This window comes from Cricetulus griseus, chromosome X (assembly GCF_003668045.3).
Source record: "Cricetulus griseus strain 17A/GY chromosome X, alternate assembly CriGri-PICRH-1.0, whole genome shotgun sequence".
In the NCBI taxonomy this organism is placed as follows: domain Eukaryota; kingdom Metazoa; phylum Chordata; class Mammalia; order Rodentia; family Cricetidae; genus Cricetulus; species Cricetulus griseus.
In genome coordinates, this window is record NC_048604.1 from 51,847,122 (window position 1) to 51,867,303 (window position 20,182).

General features: G+C 39.4%; 1 long non-coding RNA gene across 1 annotated transcript; it reads left to right on the forward strand.

Annotated features, from left to right (window-relative positions):
- The first annotated feature begins 5,945 nt into the window (after positions 1-5,945).
- LOC103159590 lies at positions 5,946-16,516 on the forward strand. The gene is made up of 4 exons (XR_003488369.2): positions 5,946-7,120; positions 8,879-8,966; positions 10,626-10,777; positions 14,202-16,516. It is a non-coding gene; the product is annotated as an uncharacterized LOC103159590 (long non-coding RNA).
- The last annotated feature ends 3,666 nt before the right edge of the window (positions 16,517-20,182 follow it).

Genomic DNA, 20,182 nt, shown 5'->3' on the forward strand with positions numbered 1-20,182 from the left:
AGGTGGGTAAATGAGTTACATCCATCTGCCAGAGGGCATTAGGGGAGAGCCCTCAGGGGTTTACCCCCACATGAGGTACAGGCAGAAGGGTAGTGCAGCCAGAATAGGCTTTAACAATTTCTCGAGCTTGTTCTCAGGTAATCTTAAAAGTGAGTCGAAGAGTGTGAGCATTTAAGTGGTGGAGGGTGTGTAGAAGGAATGAGTGTGATCATCGATCACCAGGCCTGCCATCCCGGAGGATCAGAAAAGATGGTATGTGGTGTAGGGAGGGGTGTGAGGGAGGTTTGTCTTGGGAAAACAACAGGGTGAATGCGAACAAATTGAATGAGGGGATCATCAGGGTAATGATTATCAATCTGTCCAGTGAAGGAGAGGCAGGATATGGCCCAGTCATCGGAAGTGTATAAGAGGGAGTTTACCTGTTCCATGATGTAAGGCACAATGAGGAGCTCGGAGTGTTTGGCAAAATATTGTTTGGACTGTTTGTGGCCCTTGGTGATGAGCAGGGCAACACGCTCTGGATAAGGCAAAATTACCTTGCCTGAGGAGAGGGGCAGTGTCACCCAAAGTAGGAGGTGCCCTTTTAAGACATTGGTGGGGTCTTTTTGCCAAAATATTCCTATAGGATTGATGGGGGTGGCACAGACAATGAAATGGCAAGTCAAGGCAGTGTCAATCTAAAAGGTTTCTTGATAGGAGATGGCTTTGTCAATGGCTGTGACTGCTTGTAGAGCTAAGGGGGTTAAGGTACGTGGGGAGAGGGGATGAAGGTCACCATTTAACAGGTCTGTGAGGTGTTTTAGACTATCTCGAGGGAGCTGGAGGTAGGGGCGGAGGAATTGGAGGTTGCCCAAAAATTGTTGAAGGCCATGAAGTGTCTTAAGGGAGGAGAGGTGTATTTGTATCTTGGGGGTGAAGATCTGTTGGTTTCTAAATTCATATCCCAAGAATAGGTAAGGGTCTTGTGCTTGAATTTTTTTAGGGGCAAGGACAAGGTTGAACTTAGTGAGGGAGGTTTTTAGGTCCTTGAGACACAGGAGGCTTTCTTCTCTAGAGGGGCAAGCCAAGAGGACATCATCCATATAGTGGAGGATGTAGGCTTGTGGCCATTTTGAGCGTATAGGCTGGATGGCCTGTGGAACGTAATTTTGAGCTAGGGTAGGGCTGTTTGCCATCCCTTGTGGGAGGACATGGCATCGAAACCGTGTCATAGGCCCTTGGAAATTAATTTGTGGGAGGCTAAAAGCAAAATATGCACAGTCATCAGGGTGGAGTGGGATGGTAAAGAAGCAATCTTTTATGTCAATGATGACTTTATGGTAATTTGTGGAATGGCAGCAGGGGAGGGCAGGCCGGGTTGAAGGGCACCCATGGGTAACATGGCTTTGTTGACAGCATGAAGGTCTTGGAGGAGCCTCCATTTTCCTGATTTCCTTTTAATTACAAAGATGGGCTTGTTCCAGAGGGAGGTGGAGGCGGTAATCTTGCCAGAGGTTAATAGCTTCTGTACTAGCTGGGTGGCTGCGGCAAGTTTCTCTTGGGTGAGAGGCCACTGGTCGACCAAGACAGGTCCTGATGAGCTCTAAGAGATTTTTTTTTTGCATGGAGGAGAGGGACCAGGTCTTGGGGTACAGGGGGAACAGTGGCCATCATGTAAAATGGTGTCCGAGACCATGTCTGTTGTTTTTAATTTGGGTCTGGATGGGGTCGAGGCGACCCTGGGAGGCTTTACCCAGCCCTTGGCCAGGTAGGAATCCTTGAGATAACATTTATTTGGCTATGACTTTATTAGGTGAACCTATAAAGACCTTTATTTGAGAGAGGATGTCACGTCCCCATAGGTTAAGGGGCAGGCCTTTGACTATAAAGGGCTGTACCTGTCCAGTATTGCCCTCATCATCCTGCCAAGTAAGGATCTTGGAGCTTTGTTTAGGATTGGAGATTTGTGCTATACTCTGAAGATGAGTAAGGGAGTCAGTGAGGGGCCAGGCCATAGGTCAGTGTTGGGAGGCGATAACTGAAGCATCAGCCCCTGAATCGAGGAGCCTGGTAAAGGGCTTGCCGTCCAGGCGTATGGTGAGTGTAGGGTGTGATGCTGTGATCTCTGGGACCCAGAAGACGTCTGTTTTCCCAAAATCTGAGTAGGACCTAGCTAGCTGTTTGTTGTTGGAGCTTAGGTGAGTCAGGGGAAAAAGAACTAATTGAACAATTTTGTGTCCCTTAAATATAGTTTGGACTCCTTGGGAGGCCTGCATAAGGATTTTAATTTCAGTGTGGGAATCCAGGTCAACAACACCAGGGAAGATTTGGAGGCCCTTTTGTGTGGTGGAAACTGTCCCTAGAATTAGCCCAAAAGTATTGAGTGGTAGGGGTCCGAAAATGCCAGTGGGCATAATATGGATTTTTGACTCAGAAGTCAATATTGTGTCAGAGGAGGGACCGAGGTCCACTCTTGGGCTGGTTTTTGATCCCCTCCATAGGTCTGAGACGTGGGAAGGTTTTATGGGGTGAGAAAAGGATTGGGGTTGGAGGGTGGCGTTGGCCCCTGGGCACTGGGGGGTGGCCGGATAGGGGATCCGAGGCTGTCCCCGAAAAAATTTTCCCGGACCCAGAGGTGGTAATGGGCATCCCTGAACATCCGTCTTGGAACGGATTCATTATTCCAATGGCAGCCATGCATACAGTGGGACAGAGGGTATTTGGGAGAGGGCGCGGAGGCAGAAGTTGCTGGGGTGAAGGAGTGGAGAGACTTGGGGGCTGAGGAGTAGCACTAGGCCTGGGGTAGGGGCGTTCTCTAGAGAAATGTCCAGGCTGTTTGCAATTGAAGCAGGTTTTTTTGTAGGCCGCCTATTGCAGCCTTTTGTAAAGCTGTGCCAATTGTCAAGCCGATCAAATGACTGGTGCTCGCTCCTGCGCAAAGGCGCACATATGTGGAAAGGGATTCCTTGCGGTGATGTTTAAGAATATCTTGACAAGCAGGATTGGCATTTTTCAATGGGACTTGTTTAATAAAAGGGTTATCTGGCTCAGGACCACAGAGGCGTTCAGTGGTCTCCGTGAGATGGCTGATGAAAGAGCTATAGGGCTCATCAGCATCTTGGATGATCTTTGTAAGGAATCCTGTGGTGATGCCCTTCCGGGGGAGTTTGTGCCAGGTTTCTAAACATCCCTGTCTGATTTGCTCGAGGAGGCCTGTGGAGAAGGTGATCTGTGCTTCAAGGGTGTCAAAAGGTGGGTTGCCAAGGATCTTGTTAGCTGTCCAAGTATGGGACTCAGCACCTAGCATTTTTCTAGCCATGTCTTTAGCCAGCTCACCGAACTCAGATTTCCATAAAACAAAGTCGCCTCCGTTTAGTGTGGCTAGTTGATGCCATCTATTAGGAGTGAGCAATGCCTCTGTAATATTTTGAAGAAGGGCGAGAGTGAAAGGGGCTGTGGGACCATAATTGGAGACTGCTGATTTAAGTTTTTCAAGAATTTTTAAGTCTAAAGGGGTATATCACACAGGGAGGTTATCAGAGGGTTGTGTAGGAGGGGTTTCTCCTCCTGAGGGGGCAGGAGTGTCAGGGGTATCATGATGGGGAATGTACTGTGTATGTTTATCTTATTGATTGCTAAATAAAATACTGTTTGGCCAATGAGACAGGAAGTTAGACAGGACTAGGAATCAAAGAGGATTCTGGGAAATGTAGTAGAGAAGTGCTGATCTAGGCAGGAAGTGACATAGAGGGCCCTCTTTTCCCCTCTGCTCCTGCTCCAGAGGCTAGATGTGATCCACCGAACAGGAGGGACACCAATAAGGCATCCGATAAGTCTTATAAAATATATAGATTTATGGTAATTAAGACTGAGCTAACAGATGAGGAATCCTAGTCATTGGCCAAGCAGCTTTGTACCTAATACAAGTTTCTGTGTATTCATTTGGGCCTAATTCTGGCAGGCAGCTGACATAAAGCTCACACTGGGGGTGGGACTCAGGCAGCTTTTGGCAGAAAGATTTATAGTAACAGTATCATCTCCTGAGTCCTCCTCCTGAGAGGAGGCATCTGTTGATGGACGAAGGATTTGATTACCCCTATGAACTGAAAGTGGAAGCGCTAAGAGTGATTTTGAGGGCTTTGTCTTTTGTTTTGTTTTATTAATGGGTTTGTGGGAATCCAGGGAGAAGGAAGTAAGGTTGAAAAGTTGAGGGCCTAAGTCTCTTAGTTTAGTAAGGAGTTGGATTTGTTGCTGTCTGCTTGAAATGGGAGCCTTTAAATGGTCTGGATTATATATGGTTTGGGAGCATTGGGCAGCAATATTACTGTGAAATATTAGGTCACGAAGTGTGGGATCATAGGTTGGGGGAGAGAAAGGGGGTGGGTATTTATGGGATGGGTTTTTTTTGACTCAGTGGGGGTTCATTAGCGGTTAGAGGCAGCCAGTCAGGATTATGGTAGCAAGCAGCCTCTTCTTCTAGGGTGGTGGCGTCAGGGGGTCCAGTGGGCCTTCATTGAAAGAAAGGAGGGGAAAGATCACATGTGTCTGTGGTGGGGCAGAAGTCTCCTCGGGAGTCATCTGGATTTTGATTTCAGGGCATGAAGCCGGATACCTTTGGAATCTATGACTCAGACAAGTGGGGGAGGGGAGGTATCATGAGACAGCTGGGGAGTAGAGGGTTTATTTTTTGCCTCAGAGTTAGCTCGAGACAGGCGCTTAAGGATCTTTTTACCCTCCTTAACCAACTCTTGAAGATCAGGCAGGATATCGTTGATGAGATTCCAGTAACTAAACACATGTACAGGGATTTTTTTAAGCCCAAAAGTCTTATAATAATCTTGGAGGCAGTTTCCAACTCGAGCCCATTTTTTCTCACTTATGGTCCCTTCTTGGAGAAACCAGGGACAGAGATACCAAATGAAAAGGAAGAATTTTCTTAATTGTTTTTTTTTTCTTAACCCAAGTTCCCTGTGTCTTGAGGGATTCTTTGACCCCAGAAAGAAATAAATCTTCCTTGCTAAATGCTTGTCCCATTACTCAACATTTCCACGTAGGTGGTGCTCATGAACCGGAAGTCCCAAGCATTGGGCAGGCTGCTGGGTCTTCCTCCAACTGAGGATCATAATTGACCTTGTCATGGATTCCTCACTGCATGGACGGCCCGTCCCTCTAATGAGCACTGAAGTTCCCAGATCCCCAACTCCATCCAGACCCATGTTGGGCACCAGTTGTCCTGACCTGCAGGACATCAACCTGGGGCAAGAGAGTCAGGGTTAGGGAATGGGGACAAGAGACACAGAAAGAACGACCACAAGACAGGATTCTGATCAAGTGGCAAACTTTGCTTTTCTTAGGCTAGCTTGTATAGTAGTCAGAGAAGGATATAGGGAGGGGTAGAATAGGTTGTTTGTGAGCCAGCTGTTAGTGTAGGCAGGATATTAGGAAGCCACAAAGAGGATGTTTGGCAGGGTAAAGAGTTTATGAGTAAGAGGTCCAGGAAGGGTTGCTTAGGTGACTGAATCTGTGAGTGGAGGACTGGGTCAGGTTGTTTATGTAAAGGTTAAGTATGTGGCCTGCCAAACATGGCCTAGGATCTCATGCCAAGCCCTGAGATTTGGCTCCCAACATTTACCTAAGCTATTAATACAAAAATCTTCAATATATCCCTGGGCAGATCTCCTTGGACAATAGCAAAAAGCAGACATATTCTTAGCCACAATATTACAAGAATGGTCTCTGGACCACATACAAATTTTCTTCTCTGACACATTTTGAGCCAGGCCCCTGCAGTTCAAATAACCCTCAGCACCACTGTCTTCCAAGTTCCTACTTGTATGCCTCATTAGGCTTCATTTAAAGCTGCCTTTCTAATCCCAAGTCCCAAAGTCCATGTTCCTCCAAACAAAAGCAATGGTCAGATCTACCACAGCAATACCCCAGTCCCTGGTACCAACTACTGTCCTTGTTAGTGTTTCTATTCCTGTGAAGAGACATTATTACCATGGCAACTCTTATAAAGGATGACATTTAATTAGGGATGGCTTATAGTTCAGAAGTTTAGTCCATTATTGTCATGGCAGGAAGCACAGCACAGTACAGACTGCCATGGTGTTAGAGGGGTGCTGTGAGTACTAGACCTGGATTCTGAGACCTCCAGAAGGAATAGTGAGTCACTAGGCATAGGTTGAGCGTCTGAAACCTCAAAGCCCATCTCCTGTAACACATACCTCCTTCCACAAAGCTATACCTACTCCAACGAGGCCACACCTCCTAATAGTGCCACTTCCTGTGAGCCTATAGGGACTATTTTACTTAAAACCACTACATAGCCCAAAAGAAAGAAGTGTGCTACAGTCAAAAAAAGCTGAAAGGAGTTGGTGCAGAGTTCATCTAGCTGGGATTTTGGTATTATTTTAGTCCAGTATTTCCTCACTATGCTCCCTTTCCTCTCTTTTGAAACTGTAATGTATATCCTGTGACATTTTATGTTGCAAGTATTTGATCTGCTCTTTCATTTTGATTTTATATGATATTATAGTTAAGAGATTGTCCGGAGTCTAATAAGAGACTGGACTTTTAAACACATTGAATTTCTACAGATTATCCCTTCCTCACTCCCATCCCCTAACTCATTGTTTTGCCCCAAGAACCCCAACTCCAACAGGAACTCCCAGGGAGCATGCAGGCCACTCTGACTAGGGAAGCAAGTGAGCTAACTGCAGATTGTCATCTATTGCTCCTCTCCTCCAAATCAAATTCCCGAGTCTAATCCCTAGCTCTGCAGCAGAATACCTGTTGAGGCCTCTCCCACTTGCTTTGTGCCTATGTCCAGTGGATCTACTCTTCCTAACTTCCCCTGCTCACACACTCATTGCTTTATTCAAGCCCCCAAACTTAGCAGGCAATCCTTGAGAAGCCTCAGACCACACCAGTCAGCTAAGCACATAGGCAAACTGCAGATCTTCCCATCTTCTGCCTCTCCTCCAAATTCAACCCCTCAGTCTCATCCCCAGTTCTGTAGCAAGTGATCTGTAGAATCCACTGGAGTTAGGAGCAAGATAGGAAGGAAGGACCCAATAGGTGGCCTGCTACAGAGCTGGTGTGAGACTGGAACATTGGATTTGGAAGAGCAGATGCAGAGGTGAAGATTTGCAATTGATGTCACTTATATTTTTTCATTACATTCTTTTCAGTTAGCTTCAAACACAGAGAAAAAGACTAGTCAGTTTTCCTAGAAAATTTGCATGGGATTCTTGACATATTATGCAAACATCCTTTCTTATTTCTCTACTGTGAATATTGAAAATGATCATAGGATTTACTATTTGAAGAGTAATGTGCTATGCAATACAATTATAGGAAGAGTAAAAAACTAAACAAGCAACAAAACCATACTTATTCTATCTGACAAAAAGTCTCTTGAAAGAGTAAAAAGGAAGCATTATCCAAAAGACCACTTGAATACTCTGATATGTTAGATTAAAAGAGTAATTATTATTGCTTTCTAACACTGGCACTAAAATTTTCACATTCCTACATGAACTACCACACTAACAAAAATTAAATATATCATTAATTTCAATAATTTTCTGAAATCAAAAATGGTACTTATTTTGGAATGATACTGTCTACAAATTTTATTCTTTAAAATTTATATTCATTTAATATGCTTGTTTTAGTTATATAGATGTATGCATTATGAATACATTTGATGTTTATATGAGAAGCCTTACTTTCAGCACAGCCATAGAAAGTATGAGACTGAGAATAAAAGAGTATATGACACTTGTTACCAACAAATTTGCAAAGCAGGTTTCAAAGTCAGGAAACACAAACTATCAAACATGATTTATGAATTTGTCACTGCAATTTTGTTATGAGATAACCTTCTTGCACTTAAGTCTAGAGGTATGTGATATGTTTTCAATCTATGTTGTTGTTAGTATATAATACACAAATTTAAAGATAAATTAGAACTCTTCCTTTATAGAATACTGTCTTCATGCTCATTCTCAGAAATTTGGCTTCCCTGACCCTTTACTGTGGCATGTGTTTCATATGTAGTCAATCCACCAGTTTTTATGCATTTGCAACACGGTTTACCATAAATCTTGGTTCTTCATAAGGAATAACCTATCCTGTGTCTTCCAAATTCAGTCATGCTTGTCTATAGCCTTTATTTATATTCATAAGGACATTTTAATCTGTTTTGTACCAAAGAATTCTTGATCGCTGCAGGCTGTCTTTCTGAAGCTCAACCAATAAGTAATTGTGAATGGAGACTGGAAGTGTAACAAAACATTCTCAAATGTAGCTCCAGGTGCTGACAGATAGACCTGCTGCACTTTACCTTTCCTTCCAATGAAATGCTACCTTTCTAGACTGCTGAATTGGCAGTTGCTTATTGCTACTGTCAATACCATGTTTGGCTTAGTGCTCCTATTTGGCATTTCATCTACCCCATCATCTGTGTAAAATAAATCACCTGCATGATTACATATTTGGTTTACATTCTCATGGTTCTTTCTAGGTTTCAAACTGATTAAGTCTGAATGACCAATGTAATATAGGAAATAAAGTAATACTAATATTATATAGTGTATATACGATATATAATAAATAAGCAATAATGCATTCCTGTGTAATGAATAGTGAATAGAGAAACCTTGCAAAATAAACCATGTATTACAGAGTGTTGCTTTCTTCCAAGTAAATAAACTGCCTAAATTCTATAAAAATCTTGGGTTTTTAAAATAATACTGCATAAGCATAACTTTTTTGTGTGTTACTGAGTTGAATTAGAGATTCTTGCCTGAAAGATAGTTAGAGGTTATTTAATGTAGTAAAGGCAACCTATCAGTGGCTATACCACTGAAGAAAATGATACTCCCTTTCTCAGAAGCAGGTAACTGTCAGTTGTCCAAAAGCAAACATGAAAGAATAAGGAAGACTCGTTGAGAAGACAAGTTCCAGTGGGAGAGAGAAAGGTATGAGAAGGGAAATGGAGGGCAAAAATGTTTCAAATTTTCCTGTAAGTGTATAAAATGTAAAAAAAAAATATTGAAAGTAATAAGAGAAGCCATGGACTACCATTCTGCTTACAATAACAACTTTTAGCTTGAAAAAGCATCTGTACTGCTGGTTCTGTGTGTGAAACTGACATAAGATAAGGTCATCAGAGAAAAAGGTGCCTCAGTTGAGGAAATGCTTCCACACGATCCAGATGTAAGGCATTTTCTCAATTAGTCAACAGTGGGCATGACCTCAGCCCATTGTAGGTGGTGCCATCTCTGGGCTGGTGGTCATAGGTTCTAAAAGAAAGCAGGCTAAGCAAGCCCTGATGGGCAAGCCAGTAAGTAGCACCTTTTTATGGCCTCTGCATCAGCTGCTGCCTGTGGGGTCTAGCCCTGCTTGAATACTTATTCTGACTTCCTCCAGTGATGGACTTTGATCAGAAAATCTAAGACAAGTAAATGTTTTCCTCCCAAACTTCCTTTATTGTCATGGTATTTCATTAAAGCCATCAAAACCCTCACTAAGACAACATCTCATTTTTCTTTTACTTCTATAGTCTTTCTTTGAGTGAGATAAGGTTTATCACAGTCTTGCTTTAATGAGATTTAATCCGAATACTTTATGTTACTAAATCAAATAACCAATATGTATTTGTTGGCTTCCATTTTCAAGGTATGACTTATGGATGAGGAGAGAGATACATAAGAATGTCCATAAAAGGGTTGGGGATGAAATTTCCAAAACACATTATCAATTTGAAATTATTATTTTTCTATAAGTACAAAGCTCACAAATGGAAATGTGAATGGATTTATAACCAAATTACTGTTTGTGCACTTGAAAATATAATTTTATGTAAAACTTTATTGTTTACTTGGATATCTCACGTAAATAATTAGCCTTATTGTTTAATATGAGAATATACAGATGGAAAAATATGTCAACCATGGGATTCAAATAATTTCTGGGTAGAAAGTAAGTACTTCAGTCTAAGAGTGTAATTTGAAAATCATTTAAGTAAATTAAAATAAGACAAATGAAAATGGATACCAAGCAGAGAAATCATAATAAAGAGAGAAAACATTTGGAAACACACATAAAAGTTTGGGTGAGTTTACGCATCAAAATTAAAGTAGATATTTCATCAAAACATGATTTTTATTTTATAATTTATTCTTACACTTGGATATTTGGGATATATAAGTAATTATTTTAACATTAATAAACACTAAAGTAAAATTTTACTGTGTTTTTCTCGTCTTTATTTGTAATTATCTTTTATTTTGTTTTAGTGGTAGTTATGACAAGTAATGAATAGGAAATATTTTAAAATATCCAAAGTAATTCAGCATTCCATTAGCAACATAAAGCATCTATTAACTTTTAACTTACAGGTTTTATTTGTCTTTTTCTTCTTCAGTGTCTGGAACATTTGCAATGTTCTTGGTTAAAAATGATTCATCATTTCAAATAAACATTTATTCAAGGAACACTAACCAGAGGAGAAGAGAAGAGAGGAGAGATTGTATTATTTCACAGATATCATAACTACCCATCTCAGTATTTCTAGCTGCAAACATTCAATTAAGTAAAATGAAAACTCATTCTGAACTGTAATTTCCCATTCATAGCAAACTGCCTGTGAAATGCCTGAGATTTTTAATCTAACTCCATTCAACTCGCTACAGAAAAAAAGGACAGGACATGCATGTTTGGATACATGCTCTTTGAAAGCCTACATGCTGTGTTAACTTCATAGTGGTGTTGATCTACAAGCTACAAGGTCAGACACTGGTTGTATTAAATGGCCTGGTAAAGTGGGAAATTGAACTGTGTTCTGAATGAATTTTATGACATCTAGAAGAAGCACAAAATCATAAGTGAATTATTTTGTTTTAAGATCTTTCTGTTGTCTGTGGGAATGTGAAGATGTGGAAATGGAGCTGATAAGTGATTGCTACTCAATGGTGTTGGCTGTGGCAAATGTGCATTTGTTAGTGTAGCTAGTTTTGTTACAGTTTGACACAAAATAGTTAAGTGTGTAGAAGAAACCTGAAAACAATTTTATTAAGGACAGATGCAACATAATTTTACATTAGGAGACATGTGATGGGCAGTTGGAAAGTTTACATAGAAAGTATATATGGACATACTCTTTTGTAGTATATCTTCTGGAAATAAAATTGTAGAATAATTGCCATGAAAGGGCATTTTAAAATCATAAGCACATTCTCAGATAATGTACGAATATCACTTTGACTATTGTCATGGTGTTGTGAAATAAAATTCTGGCTAGGTTGTTAGGCTCAGCCTCAAGTTCCATGTGTTTGGTTTTTTGCTTTACGTCACATTTTTATGGAAACATTGGGGATTCATTGTTACTTCCAGTGTTTATGCTCAAGGAAATATACAATTTCCTATTGCTAGTAATAGGTTTCAGGAGCCTTCAAGTGAGAAAATAGAAGTTATGTTTTCATAGGTTATCTGGTAGTAATGTATTTTGAGGATGTTTTGAGTAGTACGCTAATGACAAACATCCCTGGAGAGCCGTTCTTACACCTTCATAAGTAAGTAATATGTATACCAAAAACATTGGTATAACATAAAAAACTGCAAACCCTGATGGGTTGTTGTGGGTGGGTCCCTGCAGGCCTTATAGCAAGCAGGGAAAAACCATCATTGTAAGGTAAGAATGAAACTTATATCATCCCAATTTTGGTAACCAGTACTGGGACAGGACTTTTAGGGCCTGACCCAAATCATCTTACTTAAGCCATATTTAAGCACATCACAAATGTTGGTGAAAAGAATTTTATGATAACAAGTAACTCAGTCAAATGTGCACAACAATTTTAAGATGTATTTGCATTGAGATTCTGTACAAAGTACACCTGGATTCATTCACAAGAAAGGGTACTATTGACTCAAACCGTGCCTGAAATTTAGGGTCTAGGGAGAATGACTGAGGTAGAGATAATGACTGTGTTTGTCAGAATTGTCCTGGCCCTAAGATAACATAGAAGTCACTTAGGCTATTGTACAAATGACATCTCTTACAAGGATAGGTTTTATAGCCTAAAAGTAATGCTCATGGTTTTAAGGATAAAGCATCTGGGATAAATAAAATAGGAATTCTGGAATATATGAGTGGCATCTTTTTCAGCAGGTAGCAATGGGATATCAGGTAGTAAAACACATTTTCCTATCAGCATTCCAAAAAGAGCTAAACACCTCATTCCATTGATGAGATAAGCTGTATGCTTAACTTTTCTGGATTCTGTACTACTTGACAGGCTTTTTGTTGTTATTGTTCTGTACAAGTTGTATCCCAATGAAGAGAATGGCCATATAGCATGTGGGGTACCCAAGGTTTAAAATGAAGGTCCACAAAAATACTGAAATAAAATTAATAAAAGTGATATCTTGACTCTACAAAATTGGGAATAAAATACATGATGACTGTTAAATGAAATACCTGGCCATACCTTCACCAAATTTTATGAAACATGGAATTGGTTATAAGATTGCAGCTTGTCAAAAATGCATGAGGTAATAAAGTTAGTGTCACTTAATTACTGAACAGATGGTCTTGAGTATTCAGTACAGTTTTATTGGGTAATCACCATCAATGTAGAAGCCAATTCATCTTTATTTTTGTAGAAATTTGCTTTACATGTGGAGAAATAATTGTCATTTCGCAAATGTTCAAGAATATTTAGGGAGTGGAGAGAAATGTCAGCAGTTAAGAGCACTTGTTACTCTTTTGGAGGACCGGAGTTCTTTTCTTAGAACCCATATTTGTGTGGCTCAGCATTGCCTCCAGCTCCAGGGGGTTTAAGTCATTATCTGGTCTCTGCGGGCACCCACATGCACATTTGCATGCACATGCACAGGCACACTAACATATAGAAGTAAATATTTAAAATAGATATTTATAAAATTGAAGCATAATCTTTCTGTTTTGTATTCCTCCTCCATATCAAAGAACTCCAACAAGTACCCACCTTATTGCTAAAAGCCATCAGTGTTTCCTGACTACTTTTGGAGTACTATCAATCTAATTTATTGTACCCTGAAATTCTGTTATTCATAATCTCAATGTAAATAGCCATTCAAAAAACAACTACATAAATAAAACAGTGTATATCATTATTTTCCTAAACCTAACTAGTAAATGCTCCTCATAAGCATTCATTTTTATCTATGTGGAATTTTGGTTCTATTATTATTCTTTCTGTCAGAAAGTAATTTCCTAAGCCTTTTCTCCCAGAATTATTTTCCTGTTTCTTAAGACTTACATAAATATAACTTTCTTTATGGTACTCTTGTAAGTATTAAGAACTTTTTAAAATTTTATTCATTTATGCATTCATTCAACATTTATTGAAAATTAAAATAAGATTCTCTACTAAAAATGATGTCTAATCTGTCATTGAATTGTATTGCCCAAAGCCAGTGTAGTGGTCTGAATAGGAATGGCTCCCATAGACTCATATGCTTGAATGCTTGGCCCATATAGAGTGACACTATTAGGAGGCATGGCTTTGTTGGAGTCATGGCCTTTTTGGAGTTAGATATGGCCTTGTTGGAATAGGCATAGCCTTATTGGTGGAACTGTGTCATTGTGGGTGTGGGCTGTCAGGTCTCATTTGCTCAAGATATGCCCCATGTGATAAACAGTCTGTTCTTCTGCTGCCTGCATACTAAAATGTAGAACTCTTAACTCTTTCTCTAGTACTATGTCTGGCTATACGTTGCCCTATTTCCCACTGTGATGATAATTGCTTAAATCTCTAGATCTCTAAAACTGTAAGCCATTCTCAATTATTTATTTACCTTTATAAGATTTGCCATGGTCATGATTTCTCTTTACAGAAACCTAACTAAGACATCCAGTGTTTTGTTATTAAATTTTCCATGTTTAATCCTCACAGATAGACCTCTAGCATCTAACACAAGTCATCCTCTGATACCTTCAAACATGTATTGAGATTGAGTGGATAATGTGTGTACAATACTATTATGGCTCAAATATGAAATATCTCCATAGGCTCATATATTTAAATACTTTTTCACAAATAATGGAATACTGTTTAGAAGATAGTAGAATATGTAGGAGTTTGAATCTTGCTAGAAGTGCTGGATCATTGATAGCAGGCTTTGAGGCTTTTCAGTCTAACTCTTTTCGTTGTTGTTGTTGTTTGCAGATGCTTCATGTTCCAAGAAGATGTGTATTGAGGAGTCTACCTGCACATTCCTATCACTATGAAACAGCCTACCTTCATGGCATATTCTTCATGATAGACTGTAGTCTTCTAAACTATAAGTTGAAATGAAGCTTTCATATTAAGTTGTTTCTTGTCATATATCTGGTAATAACAGCACAATAACAAAAATAACACCAGAAATTGTTACAGAGCAGTAGATATTTTATTATGATAAAACTGTGTAGTTCACAGGCATGTTGAACTGCATTTCTGGAGGAATGTGAAAGAGTTAGATTATGTGGACAAGGGACCAGAGTGCTTCAAGCTTACTCTACTAATGTTTATAATGTGAGTTTGATAGATAAGCATGTCCAGCAAAGTATGAACAATTGAAGACAACCTCATTAGAGTTCAACAGGGAATATGGACTCTACTGTGAGTAGGTCTAAGGTCATTTGTATTACAGTTTAAGCAGAGAATCTGGTTGAATTCTTCCAGTGTCCTGAAAACCTGAGTGGGACTACATTCCAAAGAAATGGTCTAATTTGTATTTCAGAAGAAATTTCTACATTGATGTATTCAGGTCATGCCAAGACAACTATTCATTGCTTTTATTGAGTCTACAATAAGGGAAAGAAACTAGTAGCACATGAAGATATGAAAAATGTGTAGCTTGACAAGGAAAGCATCAATTTGAAGTTGTAGAGGAGTTGGTGCAAAAAATAGTTGTAATTGTTAAGGCTTAACAATATTGAAGTGAAACCTACTTCTGTATAGTAATATAGTATTATGGTTGTCCTTCAGTCAAGAATCTGCCCACTGATGGTAAAATGCAAATCCATTTCAAAAGAGAAATCTTAAACTAAGAATGTTACTGAAGGTGTTACCCAGGACAAAATGAATTACCCAAGAAAGATTTGTCTCCAATTTGGGAACCAAGACATACAGAAGCTATTAAAGCTTTGGTTCAGGAGTCCAGAATCCATAGCTGGTAAAAGTGTAAGAGTCTTGAAAGTTCTTATCTAGGTTCTATAAATCCACAAAAGCCAGGCAATATATTGCAGGCATGATCAGGTGGCTCTGGGAGGTCATTGTGTGAATTTAGAAGTACATAACCTTATTTGCAATGGAAACTACAGGATTTTGGAAATGCCCAAGGCAATGGGACTACTCCCCCCTGCAAAAAATTTCAGGTGCAGAACAGAGTTGGCTTAAAAGAAAGAGATGCTAACTTGCATAAGTGGCAGAGTAAGAGGGCCAAGACTCCTTAATGATTTTGGAATCCAGATTCTTTTATCATGAGTTCAAGATTCTGGACATACAGCTACAGGTATTGGTGACTGTCCAGATGGTTTTTATCTCATTTTCTCCATTATATTTCTTTCTATACCCCTATTCCTCTTTTTTAGAATAGGAATGTCTATGTTTCATTATTTTAAATTGGAAGTAAGCAACACTGATTATTTTTATTATTTTTGATATCTTACATAATATCTTATTGATTATTTGGGAATTGTATATCACAAAGCCTGCACACACTCATTTCTCAGTCCTTCCATGTCTCCCCTCCACCCTTGTGACCCCCACAATAAAGAACAAAAAGAAAAAAGTCCATCTCACGGGAGACTACTTCCTAAATACAACACCAATAGTACAGATACTGAAATTGACAATTAATAAATGGCTCTTCCTGAAACTGAAAAGCTTCTTTAAAGGCAAAGGACACTGCTGATAAGATGAAAGGGAATTGTACAGAATGGAGAAAGATCTTTACTAACCCCACATCTGACAGAGGGCTGATCTCCAAAATATATAAAGAACTCAAGAAACTAGACATCAAAATACCAAATAATCCAATTTAAAAATGGGGTACAGATCGAAACAGAATTCTCAGCAGAATAATCCTCAATGGATGAAATACACTTAAATAATTGTTCAAATTCCTTAGTCATCAGAGAAATGCAAATAAAAATGACTCTCAGATATCATCTTACACATTATAGAATGCCTAAGATCAAAATTATTGGTGATAGCTCATGCTGGAGAGCATGTAGAGTAAAGGGAACACCCCTGCACTGCTGCTGGGCATACAAACTTGAACAGCTATTTCATAAATCAATACAGATATTTCTCAGAAAAATGGAATCCATCTACCTCAAAACCTAGCTATACCAATCTCTGGCATATAGACAAAGGAAGCTCAATCATACCACAAGGACATCTGGTCAGCTATGTCCATAGCAGCATTATTTGTAATAGCCAAAACCTGTAAACATCCTAGATGCCCCTCAAACTACGAATGGATAAAGAAAATATGGTAGAGTTACACAATGGCGTATTACTCAGCTGTAAAAAAACAATGACCTCATAAAATTTGAAGGCAAATGAGTGGAACTAGAAAAACAAATCTTTCTGAGTTAAGTAACCCAGACACAGAAAGACAAACATGATATGTACTCACTCCTACGTGGATATTTAGAGAAAGGTACAGGACAACCAACTTACAATCCATCATCCTAGACAGGCTAAATAATGGAGAGGGACCAAAGGAATGCATTAGTTTCCCTGGGGAGGGGAAATAGAACAGATATCTGATTAAACAGAAAAAGATGGTGGGGGAAAGTGACATGGTGGGTTGGGCTGGGTAAGGGAGGCACATTGGAGCAGGATGGGGAAGTAAGAAAAGAAATGTCTTGATAGGCAGGGGTTCGTTTCAGGGTTAGGGAAAAACGTGGTGCCAGGAAAACTCCTAGGAATGCACAAGGATGACCACAATTAAGACTCCTTGAATTAGTGGAGAGTGTGCATCAAATGTCCATCTACTGTAATCAGATTGGTGATTACACTAATTGTCATCAGATACCTTTATCCAGTAAATAATGGAAGGAGATGAAAAGATCCACGTTACATGCTGGTCCACGTTCCTGAAGTCCTCCTGAAAAAAGGGAAGAGGGGTTGTATGAGACAGGTCATCAAAGCCATGAAGGAAGAACCACAGAGACTGGTGACCTGATATCCTGGGAGCACAGGGACACTGGATCAACAGTTAGGGAGCCTGCATGGAACCAACCTAGGCCTTCTGCATGTGTGTTACAGTTTTGCAGCTTGGTCTGTTTGTAAGGCTCCTAGCAGTGAATACAGGACTTGTCCCTGGTGCCTAAGTGGCTTTTGGGAACCTGTTCCCTATGCTGGTTTACCTTGCCCAGCCTTTTTGCAGGGGAGGAGCTTGGTGCTACGTCAAATTAATGTGCCAGGCTTTGTTCAAGCCCACAGAAGGGCTGCCCTTTTCTTAGTGGAGATGGAGGAGTGATCAAGAGTGGGGTAGATGGAAGTCATTGTTTGGGGGAGGGAACAGAAGGAAAGGAGGAAGGGGAGTCAATGGTTGGTATGTAAAATAAATGAAACATGTCAATAAAATAAAATATAATTTGCAAAACAAAAATAAAAAACAGAATGTTGCTTTGCTTTAATGGTGTTCAACAAAGCCATGATGCCTCTCCATTTCACATGACAATTTCAATCCTAAGGAGGTACTTCTTTTTCCAAGTAACCAGAGAAAAGGGTAAATGTTATCCAAAGTACAAGACTGAACCTGTGATATATGATTAAAAATGTGTCTTCCCAGATACCTTTGGGACTCTTCCACATGATGTATTCTTGCACTTACCTACTTGAAAGGCAGTGTTGATCCCCTACTTGCCCAATCTTCTATCCAGGTGCTAACAACCTTTATCCCAACAGCTGTTTTGTATCAACTCTAGCCCTTCCCCATAAAAGGGACCTCAAAATCCAGTGAGGGACTGCTCTCTAAAACTCCAACTTAGAGGGAGTTTTTGTTTGGCCAGTCCATTGTGCACTTCTAAATAGATTTTGCTTTAATCAGGTAGTCACGGGATTTTTTTTTCTTAGACATAAATCTGTCTTTGTTTTTCTATATTTCAACTTTTATTTAGAAGATTCAATCATCAGTGGCCCTCTTTTCTTTAGTGCCTGTGCATTTTATTGCATTTTTTAGTTATTACAATTGTTTTCATTCTTTGAGAATTTAGTACATGTATACAATGTATCATATTTATCCTCACTCCCCCTCCCAACTCTACCTGTATCACCCAAACTTATTCCCCACCCTACTTGAGGTCTCCTCATATTGTTCAAGTCATGGAATACTCCTGTCTGAGGTATTGGTCATTGAGGCCCCAGATGTCACCTAAACAGCACATACTATTGTTCTTGTCCTTGATCATTCACCATACCTAGCATGACAGTACTGTTTAAGACACATTAAACTCTGGCTGTAGCACATACACAAATCAATGTCAAGCTAATGTAGATGAAACTCAAAGTAATAGAATTGATGTTACAAATGATTTACTAATAGATTTGTATAGGACACATTAAATCAGACCAAATAGAATTTAGCTAATGTACTATTGCCTCCAAAATACCCCAAAGATATGTAGTATGCTATTAAGACCTATTAGAGATAAGCAAAATTTATAATATTAGGATGCAAACGTTTTTTCACTTGGATTGACCAGCCATTGGGGCTATACCAAAACTACGTGTCTCTAGCAGGCAGTGCAAGGGTCAGTACAGGGTCACAATACCTGGTCAACTAGCTCCTGATGTGCTGTTAAATTTTCTGTATTTTTATCAGGAATAACATAATTCTTCAGGTGAGAAAGATAAGCCTGGGTAATAAGTATTTGAAAAGAACAACACTGGTATACTTAAAAAATAATTGTGACAATATCTTTGCTGTAAAAATTTCCCATCTGCCCAAGTGGCCAGACTTGCAATCTCCTATCTATTTAAATTATTCAAAGTATAACTTGGGCTGGGACTAAAAAGAAATTTAATGATGACAGTGTATATAAAATGCATAAGCCTAAGGTGTATATAAGTTAGGAAAATCTTTTTGAGGCCAACACTTCCTTGGACATTAGTAATAGCCAAATGAGAGTTATTAAGGAGCTTTTTCTTCATAAATCTCTAAGTCTTTAGAGTGAATTTTCACTTTGAAGGCATATTATTTCTGTATCAAAATTAATCAAGAAACTTTCTCCATGCTTGCTGAATTTTGTAGTGCCAGAAGGTACTGTGGAGGCTTCTGTGAGAGAAAAGGCATCAATGGTCTCATCCAGTGACAGACCATGGATGTTAAAATATTGACTTGTGTGGCAATATGTGCCCACTGGTAAGATAGAGGAATGACTCTTAAAGGGTAACTACCCACTTTCTGATTAAATTCCAGGCCTGCTCCACAGGACAGATACCTGGCCCAGCAATGTAATCCTGGTTTTAATAAAAGATTGGGCAAGTGTTTGGCTCTAGGGTAAATCCTGATGTTATTTTGCTAAATAGTCATGTTGTCAAATTGCCTTCTAACTATTTACATTTGTACCCATAAATCTGTGCTGATCTCAACCTTAGGCATAGAAGCTTCTTTTTGCTATAGACAGTAGTCCATGCAGAGACTCATAATTTTTCAAAGTGCTGCAACTAAAGGGCAGAAAGGACAGTGAATGCTCAGCCCTATGTAGGTTATCTTTATCAACACCCACCCACAACACACACACACACACACACACACACACACACACACACACACACTCACACTCACACACACACACACATATAGATAGATAGATAGATAGATAGATAGATAGATAGATAGATGTAGATGTAGATGTAGATGTAGATGTAGATATAGATATAGATATAGATATAGATATAGATATAGATATAGATATAGATAGATATAGATAGATAGATATATTCAGGAAAAATCACTGGAGTGGAGATGGCATGTAATATAAGTGGGGTGGAAAAGAATGCTGTGAAATGCCGTCTTCAGAGCATGGGACTACTGCACTCATAAACTTGTAGTACCTGTGGTTGTTTGTACAATATATGCATCAGATGAAATTAGCTTAAATGACAGCATGTTGTCTCTGATAATGTATTGTTTTCTTACTACT